The 7,649-nt window shown below is 39.4% G+C and overlaps 1 pseudogene; it reads right to left on the bottom strand.

Moving 5' to 3' along the window:
- Nucleotides 1-1,111: 1,111 nt before the first annotated feature.
- Nucleotides 1,112-1,917, bottom strand: LOC117031524 (replication factor C subunit 5-like; annotated as a pseudogene).
- Between the last annotated feature and the right edge of the window lie 5,732 nt (nucleotides 1,918-7,649).

The following is a 7,649-nucleotide window of genomic DNA, read 5'->3' as shown; positions in this document are numbered from 1 at the left end:
TGGGAATCAATTAGTAAAAATTTTTTTATTTTAGGGGTTATCTTGAAATATGAGACCCCTGCTTGGCTATTAGCTTTCAAACTTCTGAAAATGTCTTTGATAGCTGATAAAATCTACAGAAATTATAGATGATGAAATAAAACTTCTCCCTGTCCATATTATAAGAATTTAACACTTTTATTAAAAAGAAGAAAAAAACAAACAAAAACCAGCTTCCGAAGGAAAGTTTAGTACTACCAAGACTGGCAATTCTGTGATCCTCAAATTGGAAAGGCCTGAATATAGCTGCATTTTGAGTAGGACAGCCTCTTTATAACTGCCTTCCAAAAGAAACAAGGGTGGAAACAACAAGAAAGCTGCTTTTAAAAAAATTATGAAGAACACTAACATCAATGCAATATAATTTCTGTAAAATAAACTGCTAAGTTTGTACAAAATGTCCTTTATTTTCAACAGTTATAGGTTTAGAATTAGGCTTACTTCAAGTGCCCTGTATTAAACAAGTGTGTTTTGTATAATCACTGGTATCAAATGGTATCATTTAAAGGGTAATTGAATGTTATACTTAACATATAACTTCCTTTTGCCTGCCTTTCACATAACAATTAGAAGGCTGCTGGTAATTCTTCTACTTCAAGAAGAAAAATCAAAATTATAAATGAGTCTATTATATAACAGTTCTGGCTGCAAACCTAGTAACACCTATTTCAGAGTAAATACAAACAATGCCTAAGACTACATTTTAAAACGTAAGTTTGAAGATGTTCATAAGAAACTTTGACCATATCAGATTTGAAAGCCTATATTCTAAACCAGAATAGGTTAGGCCAATTTTCCTTTATCTAAGCAACTGAGGAGTAAAAGCCTTAAGACTGGCAAAAACTTTGTTGTTGTTTTTACTATAAAAGACAAATAAGCACTGTAATAAAAATGCTTGTACCTCAAATCTTGCTTTCTATATTGTTACTATACCACATGCAGTATTTAAAAAATTCTGCCAACTCAAGCCTGGAACTCTGTCTCTCAGTACTTTGGGTGATTATAGTTCAATCACACAAGCATGTCTTTTGTTCTCAAGTACTGCAGGGTCCCGTGAATTGTATCTAGAAGTCTAAGTCCCTGCAACAATCAAGTCTCCGGTGATTTAAAAGCAGCAATAAAGGAACTCAGTTGAATCTTCTTCTCATTGGTGTCAACAGAAAGTCTGTACTCAATGTCTGCCATTTTGGTCAATAAAATGTATTTGAACCGATGATGGAAAGTCAGTTCTACGCACAAAAAAGGGTATCATATAATGCCAGCCTCTTCAGAGTTTTCAACTCCATACTGTTTGTAGAGGCTGTGGTGAGGCCTTGATTCAACATCCGGTCCAGAATGTTGGCAAAATCAGATTTGAAGGAGTGTCCCATATACATTAGTCTGTTTTATCTCCCTCCCCAAAGCCATTTTGGTACTCTGCAAGACATTAAGAGACCTTCACATATCTCCATTAGAAAAAATTACAAGTCCTTTCAATCCATCTTCACTTATGTAAACTTTCTCTTCTTCGATGGTATGTCCTACCTAGGCAACAATAAGTTCTGGGCTCAAAGGAAAACTTTCAAACATAGAACAACAGGACTGTAATGTAAGGGTGATCATTGACATATAGTTAAAGATGAGGCAAAATATGGTATTCTTCATAAATTTCTCAATCTGTTTCAAGCATTCTGAACACTATGAGTCATGGCATTAGCTTCTAATTTTAAGCCTTTCTTAAACATTGTTCGGTGCTGGCAAAGCTGAGGATTGGTGCCAGAATGTTATCTATTCCTCCAAGAGTAAGGTGCTAAATTTTTTATCTTTGTATAGTTGTTTAGCACAGGCTAGGATAGTGGGTGTCTTCCCTATCATTGGAGGGTCATTGAGAAGCAGATGGGGCAATCAATCTTAACTGAACAACTTTTGATGGTTCTCAGGATGTCGAAAACACTAATAACACCAAATACTGGGGAGCATGTGGAGCAACAGGGACTCTCATTCATTCCAGTGGGAATGCAAAATAGTACAGTTACTTTGGAAGACAGTTGGGAGGTTTGTATAAAACTAAACATTTCCTTACCATAATCCAGCAATTGTTCTCCTTGGTATTTATCCAAAGGAGTTGAAGACTTAAGTCCACGTAAATCCCTGAACATGGATGTTTATAGCAGCTTTATTCACAATTGCCAAAACTTGGAAGCAACTACGATATCCTTCAGTAGGTGAATGGACACATAAACTGTGTGCATGCAGACAATGGAATCTTACTCAGAGCTAAAAAGAAAGGAACTATGAAGCTATGAAAAGGTATGGAGAAAGATCCAAAGTGGCGGATTGGGTAAACGCTATGCCTACTGTCTCCTGGGATGACACCAAAATTACAAATAAATTATAGAACAATCAACCTCAAGAATCACCCGAAGACTAGCTGAACAAAGTTCCTAAAACTCGGGATCTGGGGAAGAGGCCACACTGAGATGGTAGAAAGGGTGGAGATATGAAATGGGCTGACCTCAAACCCACAAATAGTGGTTGAACACCAGGAGGGTCACCTCCTTGGCAGAGATCCCCCCAAAGGAGAGAGGCGTCCCACATCCGTTTTGGGCTCCCTAGCCCTGGGGTCCTTGTACAGGGGGGAGGAATTCCCACAACATTGGGCAGTGGAGATAAGTGAGGACTCTGTCCATCCTAGTGGAACAGAAAGCAGTTGGAAACCCAGAAGCCCTCTTACAGGGACCGTATGCAGACTTGTTCATTTCCAAACACTCACCCGGTCTCCTGTAGAGGGGCGGCATCTCCAAAGGCACCAGAGACATACAGGAAAAGACTCAGTTGTGAGGCTTCAGAGTGAGAGCTGGGGGAACCAGCCATTGGCCTTGTGTGGAGCCAGCCTCACGTGCAGCCTACCTGAGGGCTCCATCTTTGCTGTGTTGTGCCCTACCCCAAAGAGCCAAATCTGAGACCACATTGGTCTGGTAAAATCTGAACATACACATCACCTTGGTGGCTCCCTGAGTCCATGCGATGCACAGCTGGTGCTGCGTCACTGTGGAGGGAGGGGTGCTCTCTTGGCTGCTGAGTGCTAGCCCCACCCTGCAAGCTGCAAAAGCCTTTTGTAGCAGTGGACAACTTGGGTTAGCCCTGGCCAAATTTTCGTGGTGAGCAGCTAGCTACATCCTGCACCACAACCCCTCTGGGGTGGTTCCTGGGGACCGCGGAGCCTGAGGCAAGCGGTGGTGGCCATGGAGATTTCAGGGCGTTTTTGCAAAGTAGTTGCAGTCCTGGCACTCGTGCAAGTACTGAAACTGCATTAACTTTGTAAAAAACCACTGCCCACCCCCCATACTTCCCAGAAACCCACCCCGCCTAGCTTGGGCTACATTGCCAGGGGCACTCTCAACACTGGACTAACCAGCCTGGCCCACCCGTCCGCCTAAGGAGGTTCTGGAGGAACTTTCAACAGCTGAGCCTTATGGGCAGCCAGCAGGTGGCAACAGGATAGGGGGCCCTGGGCTTTTTGTTAAGCTTCCCCAGGCCTAATACTAGTAGCAGCTGACCTCAGTTCACAGCAAGGTCACAACACATGCCTCCAGGTTCAGCACAGGCAGCAACCAACCACAGCTAGCTGTGTAGCTCCTACAGGGTAGCTGCGGGCCAGTCACAGGCAAGGTTGAAATTGGCTTGCACCAGAGCCTCTCCCAAGAGACATCAGGAGACAACACATCCAGAGGTGGGCTTCAGATCACACCAAAGCACTACCTAGTTAGCCCCACACCCAAAGGGCAGTCTCAGCAGGCACAAGAGCCCACAAGGATGAACGTCACTTGGAGGGTTAGCACCCACAAAGCAACTCATACACTGTGGGCATAGCCAATCTTCACGGTCAGTTAGCCTGGGAGTCAATCCCATCCACTTATGTGCCAAAAGCAATCTAAGCTCAACTATAACAGGAGAATACACACAACACACACAAGGGGACACTCCTGGAACACACACACATTAGATCAGGGAGATTGCACCAACACAATCATAGTAGGGGATTTTAACACCCCACTGACACCAATGGACAGATCTTCTAGACAGAAAATCCACATGAAAACATCGGCCTTTAAATTACATACTAGATTAGATAGATTTAGTTGATATTTTTAGAGCATTTCACCCCAAAGCAGCAGAATATTCTTCTTTTTTTCAAGTGCACGTGGAACACTTTCCAAGATAGACCACAGGTTAGGCCACAAAACAAGTCTCAGTAAATTTAAGAAGATTAAAATCATATCAACTGTCTTCTCTGATCAGAATGGTATGAAACTAGAAATCAATTACAAGAAAAAAACTGAAAAGTGCACAAACACATGGATTCTAATTCACAAAATAATGAATGGGTCAACAATGAGATCAAGGAAGGAATTAAAAGATACCTTGAGTCAAATGAAAATGAAAACACAATGACCCAAAATCTGTGGGACACAATGAAAGCAGTCCTAAGAGGGAAATTCATAACAATGCAGACCTACCTAATGAAACAAGAAAAATCTCAAATAAACAGTCTAACTTTACACCTAAGGGATCTGGAAAAAGAAGAGTAAACAAAGCCCAAAGTAAGTACAAGGAAGAAAATAATAAAGATCAGAATGGAAATAAATGAAATAGAGCCTAAAAAAATACAAAAGGTCAATGAAACCAAGAGCTGTTTTTTTAAAAAGATAAATAAAATTGACAAACCTTTAACCAGACTAATCAAGGAAAGAAGAGACAGGGCCCAAATACATATAAAATGAAAGAGGAGAAGTGATAACTGACACCACAGAAATACAAAAAATTTTTAGGAAAATATTGCAAGCAACTATATGTCAACAAATTGGACTATCTGGAAGAAATGGATAAATTCCTAAAAGCATACAATCTTACAAGGCTGAATCAAGAAGAAACAGAAAATCTAAACAGACTGATTACCACCAACGACATCAAATCAGTAATCAACAAGCTCCCAACAAACAAAAGCCCTGGACCAGAGGGCTTCAGAGGTGAATTTTACCAAATATTCACAAAAGAATTAATACCTGTACTCAAACTATTCCAAAAAATTAAAGAAGGAGGAAACCTCCGAAGCTCATTTTATGAGGCCACCATTACCCTGATTAGAAAACCAGACAAAGACATTACAAAAAAATATATAGGTCAATATCCCTAATGAACATAGATGCAAAATTCCTCAATGAAATATTAGCAAGCCAAATTCAGCAATGCATTAAAAAGATCATACACCACAATCAAGTGGGCTTCATTCCTGATAGGCAAGGTTAATTCAATATCCACAAATCAATTAATACACCACATAAACAAAAGAAAAAATAAAAATCATGTGGTCATATCAATAGATGCAGAAAAAGCATTTGACAAGATCCGGCATCCATTTATGATAAAAACCCTCAACAAAGTGGGAATAGAGGGAACATATCTCAACATAATAAAGGCCATGTATGACAAACCCACAGCTAATATACTCAGTGGAGAAAAGCTAACAGCATTCTCCTTAAGATCAGGAAAAAGACAAGAATGCCCACTTTCATCACTTTTATTCAACATAGTTCTGGAAATCCTAGCCACAGCAATCAAACAAGAAAAATAAACAAAAGGCATCCAAATGGGGAAGGAAGAAATAAAATTGTCATTATTTGCAGATGACATGATACTATATAGAGAGCACCAAAAAGGTAGAAAGTGCATCATGCGTGAAATATATTCTCAAATATTCAGGAATGTATGCATAGTTTTCAGGCATGTATGTGTGTGTTTATATAGAGAGAGACATGGGAAGGAAGGAGGGGAGGAGGCAGAAACAGAGAGAGACAAGAGATGGTAAATGAGTCAAAATATTAGTAGATAAATCTGGATAAATGGTTTACGGTTTTCCCACCCATAAAACATTTCCACGGGTTTATTTGTTTTGAAATAAATACATTTTTTCAAAATAGACCATTCACTGTTTTGTTTTTTGGTTTTTAATTTTACCTGACCTTTGAGATTTCTGCCTTTGAAACCCACAGCTACCCTTGTCACCATACCCAGAACCCAGAAGTGTGCAATGCAACATTATACAATTGTCTCGGGTTCTGTCCCAGGCAAGAAACCTGGGATCCTCTGTACATTGAAGCATTCTAACATTGCCTCAGGATTTTACAAATTACTGAAGAGCACTCCCTCCCCGCCAAAAAGAATTTTTTTAATTACACACAATATAAAATAAACAATAAATTGAAGATGTTTACAGCTTGGAACCCCTAATTTATTTCTTACCTGGTTCAACCAGAGGGTCCATCTTCTGGGGTTTTGTGGTGTGAAGTGGTTTCCCAGCACTTCCTCTGCTCTGCTAGTCACTTACCACTCCTGCACCGGATTTCCATCCTCCAAAAATGTGTTGACATCTTTTGTACTAGCCTCACCCTTTCTTATCCTCACCTCTCTCCTTCTTGTAATGATCAAGCACTTACTCTTTTAAAATCCTTTCCTTGTTTTAACAGCTTTATTGAAATAAAGTTCACACACCATTCCCCTCACTCATTCAAAGTGTGTAATTTTATGATTTTTAGTATATTCACAGACATGGGCACCATCACAGTTTGAAAACATTTTCATGACTTCAGAAAGGAACCCTGTAACCTTTAGCTATCGTCTCCCTACCCTCTCTTCCTCTCAGCCTTAAACAACTACTAATCTACTGGCTGTTTCTCTAGTTTTCTCAGTTGTGGGCATTTCACTTGAATGGGATCACCTGTGGTCCTTTGTGACTGGTTTCATTCACTTAGCATAATGTTTTCAAGTTTCATCCATGTTGTAGCATGTATCAGTATTTTTTTATTGCCAAAACATGATACATTGTATGGATATTCCATATTTTATTTATCCATTCATTGGTTGATAGTTATTTGGGTTATTTCCACCTTTTGATTTTATGAATAATACTGCTAAGAATATTTGTTTATAAATTCCGTGTGGACATGTGCTTTCATTTCTCATGAGTATATACTTACAAGTAGAACTGCTGGGTCATATGGGAACTCTATGCTGACCATTTTGAGGAAGCACAAGAGTGTTTTCCCAAGTGGCCGTACCACTTTTCATTGCCACCAGCAATGTGTGAAGGTTCTACTTTCTCCATATTCTCAGTGACACTTATTAACTGACTTTTTGATTCTAGTCATTTGTATGTGTGTAGTGCTATCTCATAGCGGTTTTGATTTGCATTTCCCTGATGGCTAATGATGTTGAGCATCTTCTCATCTAATCTTTTACTTTTCTTGGCATTTTGGGAAGTAGAAGAGATAAGTGTCTGATCTACTATGTTTAACTCAAAACACAATAGCTCATTTTAATGTGGGACATGAAAAAATTTTCTTCTAAATATTTGAAAACACATATAGCAATGCCAAGTCCTTATCAACATGTATAGATTTCTATTTCTATACTTTTTACATGTTAGTTTAGTCACTGTGTGATTAACAGACAGCAGTACTATGCAGTGCGTTTGCTCTGTAAGATTACTTCTTGGATGGACTTGAGGGGAAAATTCATTCAAATGATTCCTTGGGGTTGAGTAGAAGGTAGAAGAGCACTGATTGCCAGAG

This window comes from Rhinolophus ferrumequinum, chromosome 12, assembly GCF_004115265.2.
Source record: "Rhinolophus ferrumequinum isolate MPI-CBG mRhiFer1 chromosome 12, mRhiFer1_v1.p, whole genome shotgun sequence".
In the NCBI taxonomy this organism is placed as follows: domain Eukaryota; kingdom Metazoa; phylum Chordata; class Mammalia; order Chiroptera; family Rhinolophidae; genus Rhinolophus; species Rhinolophus ferrumequinum.
This window is presented reverse-complemented; position numbering and strand designations above follow the sequence as displayed.